This window comes from Mustelus asterias, chromosome 20 (assembly GCF_964213995.1).
Source record: "Mustelus asterias chromosome 20, sMusAst1.hap1.1, whole genome shotgun sequence".
Lineage (NCBI taxonomy): Eukaryota > Metazoa > Chordata > Chondrichthyes > Carcharhiniformes > Triakidae > Mustelus > Mustelus asterias.
Window position 1 is genome coordinate 44,714,824 of NC_135820.1, and position 18,523 is coordinate 44,733,346.

Here is an 18,523-nt window from a genome sequence, read left to right on the forward strand (position 1 = left end):
TATGAAATGAAATAAATTGTTTTGGGTGTTCACAACAGCTCCAACTATTCCTCTGCTAGGAAGTAAAATGTGAAAGTTGCTGAAATAATGACATTTGTGTTCAACTGTCACATTATAAAGGAATTCCCTCAGGCTGACAGATCATGCATCAAGTTGGGTGAATATGATGGACTGCATCAGGCCCACCCTGCATCAGAAATTGGACAAGTGGGCTGTGTTCTATAATGTACTCAAAGGCCTCTCAAGTGTAGACAATAAGTACAAACAGGCCCAAGTGATCGAGGTGCGCACTCAGTTCCATACATTTTATTTAAATTAGCCAATGCCCTTTAATACAACATGCATGAAGAGGAGTCAGGCTTTCAGTGAAACAAGCAATTGGGGACTTCTCTTTTGCTTGCCTTCCCTCGGTGGAAGAAGGATAAACTGTTTCCACTAGTTGAAGGCTCTAGAACCAGGGACCATAATCTAGAAATTAGGGCCAAGCCGTTCAGGAGAGATGTCAGAAAACACTTCTACACGCAGAGAACAGTTCAGGTTTGGAACTCTCTTGCTCAAACTGCAGTGTTCAAACTGCTGTCAAATTGTTAGCTTTAAGTCTGAGATAGACAAACTTTTTATTGAGCAGGTCTATCAAGGGAAATGGGCCTAGGGCGGGTACAGAGTTCGGCCACAGATCAGCCATGATCTTACTGAATGTTGGAACGGGCTGGAGGGGCTGAATGGCCTACTCCTGTTCCTATGTGGTGAATTTACAGTTCGTGGAGCTCCATGCTCTGTTTCATTTTTCTTCCTCCCACCTTGGGACCCAAAAGCAGAAGCCAGGAAGATGCACAAATTGATCAGTGCTTCTTCACTTGTAGAAACATGCCCGTTTAAATAATTGTCTTGTTGAAAGGCTTACCTCTTCTCTGAATGCGAGATGGTAAATATTGCGAGTCCGGTTCTGCCAGAACAAGTAACAGATTGTGGAGTGCGCAAGCCGAGAAATGATATTTTGCAATGAAGAAATACGTCATTGACTGTTCCACACTGCTGAGAATGGAGAGGCTCACATTCCAGGATTGGGTGGCCAGGAGAATTCATAGAAATAAATGCAGCTTGTTTTAAAGAGATAGCATTCCCACTACGCAAACTTTTTTACACATATCCGCGGCGTCAATTTTCCACATAATTGAAGTGAGCCTTCAATTTGGCCAACTGTATTATAATAGCATCATCGAATGTGCGGTTGTGTAACATAATGTAACGACAATACCATTCTCTCCCACATGCCAGCTTACATGAGAACACAGACTGTGGCTGAAAGAACAGGAGGAAACTATAACTTGCATGTGAAATGTCTGCTCATTTTCACAACTACAGAATTAATGATTGCCTTTTAAATGTGTAAATTCCTTTAAAACATAAGGGATATCAGCAGTCCTGTCAAGAGTCAATATAAAAGCAACACTTGGCTTTATAGTTCGAAAATGTAATTTATTTTGGTGAGGAGAGAGAAGACACCACGTGCAGCACAGCGGTTAGCACGACAGTGCCAGGAACCCAGGTTCAATTCTGGGCCTTGAGTGACTGTCTGTGTGGAGTTTGAACATTCTCCCCATGTCAGCGTTTGTTTCCTTCCACAGTCTAAATATGTGCAGGTTAGGTAGATTGTCCATGCTAAATTGCTCCTTCGTGCCCCAAGATGTGTAGCATAGGTGGATTAGCCATGTTAATATGTGGGGTTATGGGGATAAGGTGGGGGTGGCGGGGGGGGGGGGGGGGGGGGGTGAGGGTTGGGGTTGGGCCTGAGCAAGATGCTCCTTCAGAGAGTCAATGCAGACTCAATGGCCTTCAGCACTGTCGGGATTTTATCGATTCTATGGTCTGAATGGCTATGCCATTCAATACCACACAACTGGCGACCTATCAAACCCAATGTGTCTTGGTAATTTCAGACCAGCATATGTATGCTTTCTGGAATTTGCTGCCTTCCCCACAGACTGTCCTGCATTTTGTTCCCCCCACGCCCCCCCCTCCTCCCCCCCATTATTTGGGGCCCTATGCCCTAGCACAGTGTGTTACATTATCAATCCACCCCTGGCTGTCCTCCTGGAACCAGTGGCTGCTGGGTCTGATATCCCAAATGCCTTCGATTCCCCACCCACTCGCTTGACACTTACCCCATGTTGCTGCTCCTCATACTGGCGCCTCACAGCGCCAGGGACTCGGGCTTGATTCTGGCCTTGGATAACTCTCTGTGTGGAGTTGTATGTTCTCCCCATGTCTGCGTGAGTTTCCTCCGGGTGCTCTGGTTTCCTCCCACAGTCCAAAGATGTGTAGGTTGGATAGATTGGCCATGCTAAGTTCCACCTTAGTGTCCAAAAGATGTGTAGGTTAGGTGGATTAGCCATGGTAAATGTGTAGGGTTATGGGGATAGAGCAGGGATGGGCCTGGGTAAGATGCTCTTTCAGAGAATTGGTGCATATTCGATGGACCAAATGGCCTCCTTCTGCACGGTAGCACAGTGGTTAGCACTGCTGCTTCACAGCTCCAGGGTCCCGGGTTCGATTCCCGGCTCGGGTCACTGTCTGTGTGGAGTTTGCACATTCTCCTCGTGTCTGCGTGGGTTTCCTCCGGGTGCTCCGGTTTCCTCCCACAGTCCAAAGATGTGCGGGTTAGGTTGATTGGCCAGGTTAAAAATTGCCCCTTAGAGTCCTGGGATGCGTAGGTTAGAGGGATTAGTGGGTAAAATATGTGGGGGTAGGGCCTGGGTGGGATTGTGGTCGGTGCAGACTCGATGGGCCGAATGGCCTTCTTCTGCACTGTAGGGTTTCTATGGTTTCTATGGTTTCTATGCACTGTAGGGATTCCATGAAATTCTATGGGAAAGTACTTGATACACAATTGGAAGCTAGCAACAGCCTTTACCTATAAATATGCCTCCAACACCGATGATTGGAGAGACAGTTAGATAGGTGAACACATTGGGCCCGATTTTACCAACAATTTGTGCCCATTTTCGGGCGCGAAATCACGGTAAAATCGGACGTGAGGCCTTTATCACGATCTGTACCCGCAGCTGAGCAAATCACGACTTTACCGACACCCGATTCGGGCGCGGATCCGTTCCGCGCCCGAATCGGGCGGCCCGACGATTTAAATGCATTAGCATGCATTTAAATTGATTTAATGAACTGCCCGCCCAACTCTACCATCAAATCCCATTTTACCTTCTTCTGTTCCGTTCTGGATCCGCGCTTTTAGCGACCTGCAAAATAAAAATCCAAAGCCGATTTTTATTTTGCTGGGGAACCTCCGAAGTGGGTTCAGAGCCTGCAATGGCTCTCTGACCCTGATCATCCTCTGGGAGGGGGTGGGGGGAGGAGGAGGGGGGGTGGCTCAGATGTATTTCTGGTTGGGGGAGAGGAGGAGGGGAAGGGTCGGATCATCCTCTGGGGGGGAGGAGGGAGGCAGGTCGGATGGATCTCTGGGGGGAGCAGGGGGGTTCCGCTGACACTCTGCGGGTGATCGGTGGGGAGGGAGGGGGCAGGGCTGTCCGCTGCCACTCTGCGGGCGATCCCTCCTCCCCACCAGAGGAACGAATCCCTCCTCCCGGAGTTCGCATGCGCAGTTCAGAGCTCCGATCGATCCGGCAGTGCTAAGCCCCGCCCACAGTGCGGATTGGACTGGAGCCGGCTGAAAGCGTATGGGCGCATCTGAAAGCGGATTTCGAGGTCGGATCTGTACTACACCCAGATTCGGCACTTAGAATCAAAATGGTAAACTCGGGCCCATTGTGTTGCAGTGAGGTTACTGGCTTGATACCTGTAATAACTCCATGGGGGGGGGGGGGGAGGGGCGGGGGGGGGCGAAAGTCCCATCACCAAGTTACTTTATTTACACCATACATCTGTACACAGCCAGCTCTCCAGTTGCTCCCTGCTGAATGCAGGCTGGGAGTCTGACACACCTGCTTTAAATAGGGAGCATGAGGCTCCCAGATTTAACCATCAATTAGGACTCATCAGGTAGCTCATACTCTAGCAAGCCAACCTCATTAGCCTGGCTGAAGTCATCACAATACCGCTATTAGAAACCCTGGCTGGCATTTGTTTTCTTCCTTTATCTTAATTTTGAATTCATTACAATTAATTGTAGAATTTTCTACATGCTGACGTAGCAAACCCACCCCAGAACAGGAATCAGGTCTGCACGGCATAACATGAGAGCACTAAGCCATATGTACAAGAGTGAGAATGTTACACTGTGTTCTGTTTTGCTTCAGTTGAAACAGACATTTTATAGTAGATAATATATCTGGTCAGACAAGGAGTGCACCACAGTAAAAACCCAGTGCATTAATATTAATAAGAATGAAACCAGACTTGTTTTATCATAAAACCAGTCAAAAATAATTAATAGTTTTTGAAGTGCTATGCCCTGGAAGTTTCTATTATCCACATTCATCCTGTAAAAACCCAACTGACAGACAGACAGAGTTAAGATGGCAGGATGTTATCTGCATTGTTATAGTCACATACTGTGGCATCACTGTGGTAGTTTGGTATTTTGTGGTTTAAAACCTCTCTTTGTTATGGCTATAATTAAAGTGAGATAATGATTATAAATATTATACAAAGGAACCAATTCTGAGGAAGTACCCAGCGCTTCATGAAGCAAAGGTATCCACCAGATTCTCTCCTGAGGGCTCAGGTGCATCAATTATTTGTGTTGGGTAAATACCATTTTTGCAAGCAAGAAATGGTTATGCGTTGACTTGCATCACTTCCTGTCAATAGCACAAGCAATGAGAAAAATAGTGTCATGGGTTTTATAGCAGACAGGGCCAACCAAGAGGTGAACAGAGAGCAGGTCATGTGTTTGCCCTCTTAGCTCAGACACATATCCCTTTGACTGGAGGATGTCACTCACCTCAGATAGTCCTCAATCTTTGGTCCTCTCTGCTTGAAATTGCCACATTTTCATGGCGGAAGCCAGATTTATTACGTTGCTCACAGGTTAACTTGGGTAAAAGTAACTGTGGTAGCTTGGCCCCTTTAAGGGACAGGTATTCGTGGGTCACGGGAACTGCCTGAGGCCTATCAGGAGGAAGTGCACGAACTGGCACCTATTGGGAGTTCAGGCGTGGGCCCTGGTAGGAGGGAACCTTTAGTGTGACACTGGGAGTCGGTGGAACAAGACCTGAGTTTGAGCAAGGTGAGGTGAACAAAATTTGATGGGAATCAAATTAGCCAGGGCTCAGCAGAGCCAGAGGAAAGGAAGAGAAATCCCCAGCTACAAAGTGGTTGACAAGTGTTAGCATTGTGGGGGAGACCATCCCCAAGATAGATGTAGATGTAAAGGGTCGATTTGTTTCAGATGTAATCAGAAGAGCCACATACAAGCCAGTTGCAGAGTTAGACCATCCATGCCTAGTTCCCCCAAAAATAAGGATTTAGTGAACAAGATGAAGGAAGATTTGGAAGAGAAATCCCGAAGTTTATGAGCTCAACAAAACGCCCACGTCGAAATCTCCCTTACCATCAACGGACATCCAATAACTATGGAGGTCAATACAGACACTTCGGCCATGGTAATAGGCGAAGAAACCCAGAAGGATTTGCAAGGAAGTCTGCAACCCTTGAGGCTCAGCAAAACCTCGAAAGTTGCCAATCTACACAGGGGAGGCACTGAAGTCATTGGGCACGACGTCAACTCCAGTGTCTTAAAAACACCAGTGTACTCAGCTACCCCTGATGTAATGAAAGGACAGAGGCCAAGCCTTATGGGACAAAACAGGAAAAGCATTCATCAACCATCAACCGTCCCGACCACGCTAACTCCTTAGAATTTAAGAGTGTCCCTGAAGGTTTATGATCTGTCCCTATCTTGAAGTGGAGGCCAAGAACATGATCTGCCACCTTTTCACAAGCCCAGGTAGCAGCTAAAGCTTCTTTCTTTATCACTGAATTTCTCTGTTCAGTCTTTGTCAATGAATGGAATGTATACCAAACTGGTCTCTGCTTTTTATCCGTCAGCATCTGAAAGTGTACAGCTCCCAGTCTTGTAAAAGATGCATCTGCAGCAATGAGAGTGAGTATCTGTGGGTCATAATGAGCTCATCTATCAGGTGATATCAGTATAGGTTTGATTTTCTGCATGACCTTTGTTGTGCTACCAGCACCATGTATTGCCTTGTCGTAACAACTGACATAGCGGCTCATTGATGACAGTTAGATTGGGCAAGAACTTTACTACATGGTTTACAATGTCAATGGATCTCTGGAGTTCAATCATGTTCCACGGAGCTGGAAACTTGTTGTTTGCTCTTGCCTTCTGCAAATCAATTCTGACACCAGAACATCCACAATATTCCCAAGAAGCTTGACAGTTTGTTGCAAGAACTCACGTTTATTATTAAACATGCATCCTGCTTCCTGTAGGCATTACAGCACAGCACACACTCTAGTGTCAAGTTATGTCTGAGTGGGCCCATAAGTCAGGACATCATCCATTTGATATTCAACTCCATTCAGTTCTTCTCAAATAATTAACATTATCCTCTGGAAGATTTCTGGCACTGATGTGATGCCAAGAGGTAATCTATCAAAACATTATCTCTCTAACGGTGTAATGAAGGTTGTGAACAAGTGAGACTCTTCATCGAGGGGTAGTTGCCAAAAAACACTGTTTGCATCTAGCTTCATGAAGATTGAGCTATTTCCCAGTTTAGCTAAGGTCTCATCTATAGGTGACATAGGATGAACTTCACACTCAACTGCTTTGTTCAACAGTGTAAGATGTATACAAATTCTAAAAGATCCTTTGCGTTTTGGCACTGGGACCATCCCCAAGCACCAACTTGTTGGTTCTGTCTTAGGATAAATAACCATTTGATCTGTAGACAAGAGCTTAATTAAAGTGGGAAAGAATTCAATCTTCACAACACTAGGTTAAAAGATAGGACAGTAGAGATGCAGTGGCAGACTTCTTGGGAGAAATTTAGAAACTCTCAGCAAAGGTTATCCCAGTTAGAGAGAAAGGCTCTTTGAGAAGGATGCATCATTTATGGCAAAATAAGGAAATTAAGGAGTGTATGAAAAGAAACACTGTACAAATCTGTAAAGATTAGTGGCAGGTCAGAAGATTTTTTCAGGTTTTAAGAACGAGCCACAAATAACTAAAAAAAAATAAAGAGGGAGAAAGTAGACTATGAGAGAAAGGCTGCTACGAATATAAAACAGATAGTAAAAGTTTCTGCAAGTATTTAAGAAAAGAGTAACTAAAGCTAGTGTTGGTGCTTTAGAAAAAACTTCCCAAAGATGATTGAAACTCAAGAGGTGAAAGGGAGGGAGGAACTTAAAGCATTCATCATCCCCAGAAAAAAAATGCTGGGAAAACTAGACCTAAAGGCTGACAAGTCTTCAGGACCAGATGGTCTTCATTCGAGAGTCATTAAAAGAAGTGGCTGCAGAGATAGCAGAGGCATTGGTTATAATCTTCTAAAATTCCTTAGATTCCGGAAGGGTCCCAGGGGATTGCTAAGTAGCAAATGTAATACCTTTATTTGAGAAAGGATAGAGAGAGAAAGTTGTAAATTATGGGTCAGTTAGCCCAACATCAGTCATAGGGAAATTGCTAAAATCCATTATTAGGTTTGGCATGATACTTATAAAATTGTAATGTGATCATGCAGAGTCAATATGGTTTTGTGAAAGGAAATTGGGTTTAACGAATTTATTCGAGATTTTTGAGGAATTAACAAGGAAAATAGATAAAGGAGAGCCTATAGATGAAGTGCACTTGGACTTTCAAAAGGCATTTGATAAGGTGCCACATAGGGTTAAAAGATGTACAACACAGGAATTTGGCAGTGTTACAAGGAGTATAGTAAATAAAGACAATGAGTTGAAATCACAGATAGACATGATATCATAATATCAGCATGATATCATCATTATTATGGAAAAGGCTTAAGGAGGGGCAACAATGACAGCTCAACATCCCTGGATGTAGAATTTTCAAGCAGGATAGGGAGGGGGATTTAAAAAAAGGTGGAGGTGTAGCATTATTGGTTAAAAAGAATCAATTACAGCTGTGAGGCGGAATGAAATACTGAATGCAGCATCAAATGAGGCCATATGGGCTGAACGCAGAAATGAAAAAGGGGCAGCCACACTGCTTGGAGTATATTATAGACCCCCAATTAGTGGAAGGGAGTTAGAAGGGCAAATATCTAGACAGATTTCTGAGCGCAAAAACAATAGGACAATAATCATTGCAGATTTCAACTACTCTAATATCAGTTGGGATACGAACAGTGTAAAGGGCACTGAGGATGCAATATTCTTGAACTACATTTAAGAGATCTTAGCCAACACATAACAGGCCTAATAAGATGGGATGCAATTCTAGGTTTAGTCTTGGGAAAGAAAGCAGGGCAAGTGGATGAAATAGCAGTGGAGGACCATTTCGGGTATAGTGACCATAACATAGTTAGATTTACCACATTATGGAAAAGGACAAAGATAAAACAGGAGCAAAAGTTCTAAATTGGAGGAAGACAAATGATACAAAGCTGAGAGGTGAGCTGGCAAGAGTGGACTGGATACAACTGTCAGAAGGAAGAACTATGATCAGGCAGTGGCAGACATTCCAAGGCAAAATTCTATAGGCACAATGTAGCCATCTCCCCAGAAAGAAAAGGATGGTACTGTCAAACCTAGAGCCCTGTGGTTTTCCAGAGGCATACAGGCCAAGATAAAGCAGAAAAAGAACTCTTATGATCATCACAAAAGACTTCACACTTTAGAAGGCCTAAAGGAGCACAGAAAGTACAGGGGTGAAGTAAAAATGGAAATTAAGAAAGTAAAGGAAGGATGCAAAAAAGTATTGACAGGTATTGACAGTGTGGTCCCGGCACAGTCAGGACCTCACTGGAATCCAGCGGGAACAGCAGGCAAGTGATTTTAATCTTATTTGAATCTATTTTAAATGTGATTACCAGGCCCAGGACTGAATTCTCCGGGCCCGATAGCATCTCCCACCTCACCAGTACAATTTCACTCCGGCGGGGTTTAGGGTAGCTCCCCACTTTCGGGGAACTAGTAGGAGATCCTGCTGGAGTGTTGGGGGGGCAATTGGGGCCACCAAGGGTGTTGGGTGGTGGGGGATGGTGCCCCCGGGCATGGGCATCCTGACAGTGCCAGCCTGTGCCCTCTGGCACTGCCCAGGGGGCAAAGTGCCCATGCCCGGACAACCGGGCATCATGCAGTGCCAAGGGGTAGAGACTAGGGGGCAGGGCCAAGAGGGTGCGGCCTGGGGGTGGGGCCATCAGGGGGTGATCTGTTGTAGTGGGGGGGGTCCTGCTGCCATTCTGCATGGGGATCGGTCGGGACTGGAGGGAGGCCAGCGTTCAGGGCAGGCTGGGGTGGGTGGGTGTGTTTGAGAGCAGATTTCCACTTCATCTGACGAAGGAGCAGCACTCCGAAAGCTAATGGTATTTTCTACCAAATAAACCTGTTGGACTTTAACCTGGTGTGGTTAAAACTCTTACTGTGGGTGGGTTTGCCAGAGGCGTCTGCCGGCGTGGGGGGAATCATCACTGCTGGAGTGGGGGGGATGGAGATTGGGGCGCTTTTGGACGGGGGTGCTCGGGGCTGACCTGGGAATGCACTTGGGGCTGCGGTTGGGCTGTTGTGGGGGGCGGGGAAGGGGCAGCACTGCGAGGGTCCCAGGCTGGCCAACGATCAAGCTGGCCAGCAAAGTGCATGCGCAGAGGCCCGGAACCGTCAGGCTCCATGCCCCTGAGCTTTTAATTATATTCACGGTTGTGACCTCTACATTGCACAGAGTGTGGGAGATTCTAGTGTGAACTCCCACTGAATAAAACAAGCGTGATTTACATCAGTTTTCCCATGAATTCAGCACTTAGAGCTTTTTTGGGAGAATCACCCCTCTGTCTCCAGGGCTACCAGGTAACAAGGAGAACTACCATAACTAATTATTCACAAGGGAAGCGCGAAGGACACTACGGTAATGGTTTTGATCATGGGAAATGGAAATTCCTTCATTAACATGAATAGACTATTGATTGTTTTTCATTATATATGAATGGCCATCACATCACATGACTGAAACTCTTTGAGTTTTAAAAGTATTTTATGACAAAAACCTGCTGGCTTTGAGGCAGTCTAGAAAAGGAACTTTCGAAAGCAGTAAAATAGCTGCTTGCCTCTCTATCTCAGTAGCAGCGTACCCACTCTTCCTACTTATATTATACTGTGGATAGCAGGTAGAGAAGTTCTGAGGAATCTTCAAATTCCAAAGTAGTGTTTCCAGGGGAGAAAAAAAAGACAAAACAACTTTAAGAACTGCCTTAGCCATGAGCAATGGTGAAAGATGTATAATCCGTGAATTCTTTGCATCTATTTTATGTTGAATCTTAATTTGGCCAAAATTTAACCTCTTCTACATTGTAACTTGTGTATGTGTTGAGTGTGTGTGTGTTTGTGTGTGCGTATGTGCGTGTGTGTGCGTGTGTATGCGCACATACTTGTGTCTATACATGTGCATGTGCATGTTCCTGTGTGTATGTATAACCTGGACAGGTGTTTATCCTTGTTAAACATTTTAATATCTGAACCTGGGTGGGTTTTTAGCATGATAAATCTAACCCCTACTTCTTCAACCTAAACAAAGCTTGCAAGACTAAGGAATTTGCAAACAACATTTAAAATGTGAAGCACATACATTGAACTGGTAGAGTCATCCTAATAAATTTCAAAAAGCCCTGTTGCGATCAGCTAAGCAATGTGAAAAAAAGGGGAGTCCTTACACCAATCCCCACCTGGTCATAATGCTTGAAGGAGTTCATGGCATCGTATGGATTTGTCCATATTGCTAACTCACTGAGATACTCTCAACCAATGGTGAAGCTGAAGGAGGCGTGCATGCAGAAAAATGCTGACTTCCAATGTGCACTTCTGAGCTATCATTCAACTCCACTGCAAAATGGTTTAGCACTATGTGAGTACCTCATGGGAAGACGATTGAGAACTCAACTCCCTATTTTCCCCCAATCACTTATCCCATGAGTACAAGCTGATGACTTATAAGAACAAAGAACAAAGAACAGTACAGCACAGGAAACAGGCCCTTCGGCCCTCCAAGCCTGTGCCGCTCCTTGGTCCAACTAGACCAATCGTTTGTATCCCTCCATTCCCAGGCTGCTCATGTGACTATCCAGGTAAGTCTTAAACGATGTCAGCGTGCCTGCCTCCACCACCCTACTTGGCAGCGCATTCCAGGCCCCCACCACCCTCTGTGTAAAAAACGTCCCTCTGATGTCTGAGTTATACTTCGCCCCTCTCAGCTTGAGCCCGTGACCCCTCATGATCGTCACCTCCGACCTGGGAAAAAGCTTCCCACTGTTCACCCTATCTATACCCTTCATAATCTTGTACACCTCTATTAGATCTCCCCTCATTCTCCGTCTTTCCAAGGAGAACAACCCCAGTCTACCCAATCTCTCCTCATAGCTAAGACCCTCCATACCAGGCAACATCCTGGTAAACCTTCTCTGCACTCTCTCCAATGCCTCCACGTCCTTCTGGTAGTGCGGCGACCAGAACTGGACGCAGTACTCCAAATGTGGCCTAACCAGCGTTCTATACAGCTGCAACATCAGACTCCAGCTTTTATACTCTATATCCCGTCCTATAAAGGCAAGCATACCATATGCCTTCTTCACCACCTTCTCCACCTGTGTTGCCACCTTCAAGGATTTGTGGACTTGCATACCTAGGTCCCTCTGTGTTTCTATACTCCTGATGACTCTGCCATTTATTGTATAACTCCTCCCTACATTATTTCTTCCAAAATGCATCACTTCGCATTTATCCGGATTAAACTCCATCTGCCACCTCTCCGCCCAATTTTCCAGCCTATCTATATCCTGCTGTATTGCCCGACAATGCTCTTCGCTATCCGCAATTCCAGCCATCTTCGTGTCATCCGCAAACTTGCTGATTACACCAGTTACACCTTCTTCCAAATCATTTATATATATCACAAATAGCAGAGGTCCCAGTACAGAGCCCTGCGGAACACCACTGGTCACAGACCTCCAGCCGGAAAAAGACCCTTCGACCACTACCCTCTGTCTCCTATGGCCAAGCCAGTTCTCCACCCATCTAGCCACTTCTCCTTGTATCCCATGAGCCTTAACCTTCTTAACCAACCTGCCATGTGGGACTTTGTCAAATGCCTTACTGAAATCCATATAGACGACATCCACGGCCCTTCCTTCATCAACCGTTTTTGTCACTTCCTCAAAAAACTCCACCAAATTTGTAAGGCACGACCTCCCTCTTACAAAACCATGCTGTCTGTCACTAATGAGATTGTTCCGTTCTAAATGCACATACATCCTGTCTCTAAGAATCCTCTCCAACAACTTCCCTACCACGGACGTCAAGCTCACCGGCCTATAATTTCCTGGGTTATCCCTGCTGCCCTTCTTAAACAACGGGACCACATTCACTATCCTCCAATCCTCAGGGACCTCACCCGTGTCCAAAGAAGCGACAAAGATTTCCGTCAGAGGCCCAGCAATTTCACCTCTCGTCTCCCTGAGCAGTCGAGGATAGATGCCATCAGGCCCTGGGGCTTTGTCAGTTTTAATGTTCCCTAAAAAACCTAACACTTCCTCTCTTGTAATGGAGATTTTCTCTAACGGGTCAACACCTCCCTCCGAGACACTCCTGGTTAACACGCCCCTCTCCTTCGTGAATACTTGGAAAAGGTGAGGGAGAAAGAAGAGAGTATCATTCTTGCCAGGTTTGGAACTGTGACAAATGTCACAAACTTGCAACCTATCAGACCTCCAACCAGGAGAAACAGTTTAGATTCAAGGCCAAGCTCAATATGGACAAGTGGTTGAACAGATCCACATCCATGGCCCTATCTCATCCAAACGGATAATGCTAAACTGAGGCAGATCAGAATCCTCTGTCACTATGGAAAGCATAATTGAAATCTCAGTCACACATTGTGTTCTATGCCTGTTATGAAGAAATTCATTCTCCACTTTCCTTGAGTTGGGTGGGGCACAGATTCACATTCAGGTAAGTTACTTACCTTGAGAATTGAATCTATTTTAAAGAACAAAGAAAATTACGGCACAGGAACAGGCCCTTTGGCCTTCCAAGCCTGCACTGACCATGCTGCCCGACTTAACTAAAACCCCTACCCTTCCAGGGACCATATCCTTCCATTTCCATCCTATTCATGTATTTGCCCCTTAAAAGTCACTATCGTATCCGCTTCCATTACCTCTCCCGGCAGCGAGTTCCAGGCACCAACCACTCTCTGTGTAAAAAACCTGCCTTGTACATCTCCTTTAAACCTTGCCTCTCGCACCTTAAACCTATACCGCCCAGTAATTGACTCTTCCACCCTGACAAAAAGGTTCTGACTATCCACTCTGTCCATGCCTCTCATAATCTTATAGACTTCTTTCAGGTCGCCCCTCAACCTCCGTCGTTCCAGTGAGAACAAACTAAGTTTCTCCAACCTCTCCTCATAGCTATTGCTCTCCATACCAGGCAACATCCTGGTAAATCTTTTCTGTACCCTCTCCAAAGCCTCTACATCCTTCTGGTAGTGTGGCGACCATAATTGAACACTGTATTTCAAGTGCGGCCTAACTAAGGTTCTCTAAAGTTGCAACATGACTTGCCAATTTTTAAACTCAATGCCCCGGCTGATGGAGGCAAGCATGTCGTATGCCTTCTTGCCTACCTTCTCCACCTGCATTGCCACTTTCAGTGACCTGTGTACCTGTACACCCAGATCCCTTTGCCTATCAATACTCTTAAGGGTTCTGCCATTTACTGTATATTTCCTATCTGTATTAGACCTTCCAAAATGCATTACCTCACATTTGTCCGGATTAAACTCCATCTGCCATCTCTCCGCCCAAGTCTCCAACCAATCTATATCCTGCTGTATCCTCTGATGGTCCTCATCACTATCCGCAAATAAACAAAGAACAAACAAAGAACAAACAAAGAACAATACAGCACAGGAACAGGCCCTTCGGCCCTCCAAGCCCGCGCCGCTCCCCGCTCCAGGATTGAATCCTGAATCCAGGATCCCCGCCCAATTTTCCAGCCTATCTACATACCAATATCCTATCCACCGAGCTGTCCCTCACAGCTACGATGCTTTGTTCATTACAACCTATTAACTCACCCCCACCCCCCCATTCCAGACCATGTGATCTCCAGGGAGAGGCGAAAACCCAGAGTGAAAAACCCCAGGGCCAATATGGGGAAAAAAAATCTGGGAAATTCCTCTCCGACCCCCTGAGGCGATCGAAACGAGTCCAGGAGATCACAATGGCCCTGATCACAAAATGCTTCCCAACCCTAGTCATTTCCACTTCCACGAACACCATATGAATTCCCTGCCCCCGAGACAGGTTCCCAACTATCCACAGTCTCACTCTGTACTGGCACCAGCAAGATGATCATAGAATGAAGCCTTGAAACCAGGAACAATTAGCCCGCGCCGCTCCCTGGTCCAAACTAGACCACTCTTTTGTATCCCTCCATTCCCACTCCGTTCATATAGCTGTCTAGATAAGTCTTAAACGTTCCCAGTGTATCCGCCTCCACCACCTTGCCCGGCAACCCATTCCAGGCCCCCACGACCCTCTGTGTAAAATATGTCCTTCTGATATCTGTGTTAAACCTCCCCCCCTTCACCTTGAACCTATGACCCCTCGTGAACGTCACCACCAACCCGGGGAAAAGCTTCCCACCGTTCACCCTATCTATGCCTTTCATAATTTTATACACCCCTATTAAGTCTCCCCTCATCCTCCGCCTTTCCAAGGAGAACAACCCCAATCTCTCCTCATAACCAAGCCCCTCCATACCAGGCAACATCCTGGTAAACCTCCTCTGTACTCTCTCCAAAGCCTCCACGTCCTTCTGGTAGTGTGGCGACCAGAACTGGACGCAGTATTCCAAATGCGGCCGAACCAACGTTCTATACATCTGCAACATCAGACCCCAACTTTTATACTCTATGCCCCGTCCTATAAAGGCAAGCATGCCATATGCCTTCTTCACCACCTTCTCCACCTGTGACGTCACCTTCAAAGATCTGTGGACTTGCACACCCAGGTCCCTCTGCGTCTCTACACCCTTTATGGTTCTTCCATTTATCGTGTAGCTCCTCCCTACATTATTCCCACCAAAATGCATCACTTCGCATTTATCAGGATTGAACTCCATCTGCCATTTCCTTGCCCAAATTTCCAGCCTATCTATATCCTTCTGTAGCCTCTGACAATGTTCCTCACTATCTGCAAGTCCTGCCAGTTTTGTGTCGTCCGCAAACTTACTGATCACCCCAGTTACTCCTTCTTCCAGATCATTTATATAAATCACAAACAGCAGAGGTCCCAATACAGAGCCCTGCGGTACACCACTAGTCACAGGCCTCCAGCCGGAAAAAGACCCTTCCACTACCACCCTCTGTCTTCTATGACCAAGCCAGTTCTCCACCCATCTAGCCACCTCCCCCTTTATCCCATGGGATCCAACCTTTTTCACTAGCCTACCATGAGGGACTTTGTCAAATGCTTTACTAAAGTCCATATAGACAACATCCACAGCCCTTCCTTCGTCAACCATTTTGGTCACTTCTTCAAAAAACACCACCAGGTTCGTGAGGCATGACCTCCCTCTCACAAAACCATGTTGACTATCGTTAATGAGTTTATTCCTTTCTAAATGCGCATACATCCTATCTTTAAGAATCTTCTCCAACAACTTCCCCACCACGGACGTCAAGCTCACCGGCCTATAATTACCCGGGTTATCCTTCCTACCCTTCTTAAATAACGGGACCACATTGGCTATCCTCCAATCCTCTGGGACCTCACCTGTGTCCAGTGACGAGACAAAGATTTGCGTCAGAGGCCCAACGATTTCACCTCTCGTCTCCCTGAGCAGCCTTGGATAGATTCCATCAGGCCCTGGGGATTTGTCAGTCTTTATATTCTCTAACAAACCTAACACTTCCTCCTTTGTAATGGAGATTTTCTCCAACGGTTCAACACTCCCCTCCGAGACACTCCCAGTCAACACATCCCTCTCCTTAGTGAATACCGACGCAAAGTATTCATTTAGGATCTCCCCTACCTCTTTGGGCTCCAAGCATAAGTCCCCACTTTTGTCCCTGAGAGGTCCGATTTTTTCCCTAACAACCCTTTTGTTCCTAACGTATGAATAAAATGCCTTGGGATTCTCCTTAATCCTGTCTGCCAAGAACATTTCGTGACCCCTTTTTGCTCTTCTAATTCCCCGTTTGAGTATTTTCCTACTTTCATTATACTCCTCCAGAGCTCCCTCCGTTTTTAGCTGCTTGGACCTAACATACGCCTCTCTTTTCCTTTTGACCAGTCCCTCAATTTCCCTGGTTATCCACGGTTCTCTAATCCTACCCTTCCTATCCTTCTTTTTTACAGGCACATGCTTGTCCTGTAGCCCTAACAACCGTTCCTTAAAAGACTGCCACATACCAGATGTGGATTTACCCTCAAACAGCCTCTCCCAATCAAGAGCTGCCAATTTCTGCTTGATCCCAATAAAGTTAGCCTTCCCCCAATCCAACACCTTACCCTTGGGACACCACTCATCCTTTTCCATCACTATCCTAAAGCTAACAGAATTGTGGTCACTATTTGCCACATGTTCCCCAACCAAAACTTTGAAGACCTGACCGGGCTCATTCCCCAGCACCAGGTCCAGTATAGCCCCCTCTCTAGTTGGGCTGTCCACATATTGTTCCAACGAACCCTCCTGTACACATTTTACAAATGCCTCACCATCCAGAGTCCCTGCCCTCAGCGATTTCCAGTCTATACCAGGGAAATTGAAGTCTCCCACTACAACAACCCTATATTTCCTGCACCTATCCAGTATCTCCTGACATATCCATTCTTCCACTTCCCTTGGGCTGTTGGGGGGCCTGTAGTACACCCCCAACATAGTGACTGCGCCTTTCCTGTTTCTAAGCTCCACCCAGAGTGACTCGCTACACGACTCCTCCGAATTGTCCTCCCTCTGCACCGCTGTAATATGCTCTCCAACCAATACCGCTACTCCCCCACCTCTTTTGGCCCCTCCTCTGTCTTGCCTAAAAGACTTGTACCCTGGAATATTCAGCTGCCAGTCCTGTCCCTCTTTCAACCAAGTCTCTGTCACCGCAACCACATCCAAATTCCTCGTGCGCATTAAGGCCCCAAGTTCGTCTGTTTTACCTGCTACGCTCCTTGCATTGAAGTATAAGCACTCCAGACCCCCAGGCTCAGTGAGGTCGTCCTCCCCCAGAGTGCTCTTCTTCTTTGCCAGCCTTGTCCCAGCCCCAAGCTCGTCCCCAGCCACCACACTTATAGACCTAATAGTTTGATCCCCACCCCCCTGCCATACTAGTTTAAACCCCCCCGAACTGCATTAGCAAAGCTCCCAGCCAGGATATTTGTGCCAAATCCACCAACATTTGTGTAATCCATAAACTTACTAATCAAATCAGTTACATTTTCCTCCAAATCATTTAGATATATTACAAACAGCAAAGGTCCCAGCATAGATGCCTGAGGAATGCCACTTGTCACAGCCCTCTATTCAGAAATGCACCCTTCCACTGCCACCCTCTGTCTTCTATGACTGACATGATGTGGGGATGCTGGCGTTGGACTGGGGTAAACACAGTAAGAAGTTTAACAACACCAGGTTAAAGTCCAACAGGTTTATTTGGTAGCAAAAGTCACAAGCTTTCGGAGCCTTAAGCCCCTTCTTCAGGTGAGTGGGAATTCTGTTCACAAACAGGGCATATAAAGACACAAACTCAATTTACAGAATAATGGTTGGAATGCGTTCCAAGCAATAATGGTTGGAATTCCAATCATTATTCTGTAAATTGAGTTTGTGTCTTTATATGCCCTGTTTGTGAACAGAATTCCCACTCACCTGAAGAAGGGGCTTAAGGCTCCGAAAGCTTGTGACTTTTGCTACCAAATAAACCTGTTGGACTTTAACCTGGTGTTGTTAAACTTCTTACTGTGTTCTATGACTGAGCCAGTTTTGTATCCACCTTGCCAGCTCACCTCTGATCCCTTGCAACTTCACCTTCTGCACCAGTCTGCCATGAGGGACCTTGTCAAAGGCTTCACTGAAGTCCATGTAGACAACATTCACTACCCTACCCTCATCAATCATCTTCGTCATTTCCTTGAAAAACTCAATCAAGTTAGTGAGACACGACCTCCCTTTCACAAAACCATGTTGCCTCTCACTAATACGTCCACTTATTTCCAAGTGGGAATAAATCCTGTCTCGAAGAATCCTCTTCAATAATTTCCCTCCCACTGATGTAAGGCTCACCGGCCTGTAATTACCTGGATTATTCTTGCTACCCTTCTTAAACAAAGGAACAACTTTGGCTATTCTCCAATCCTCT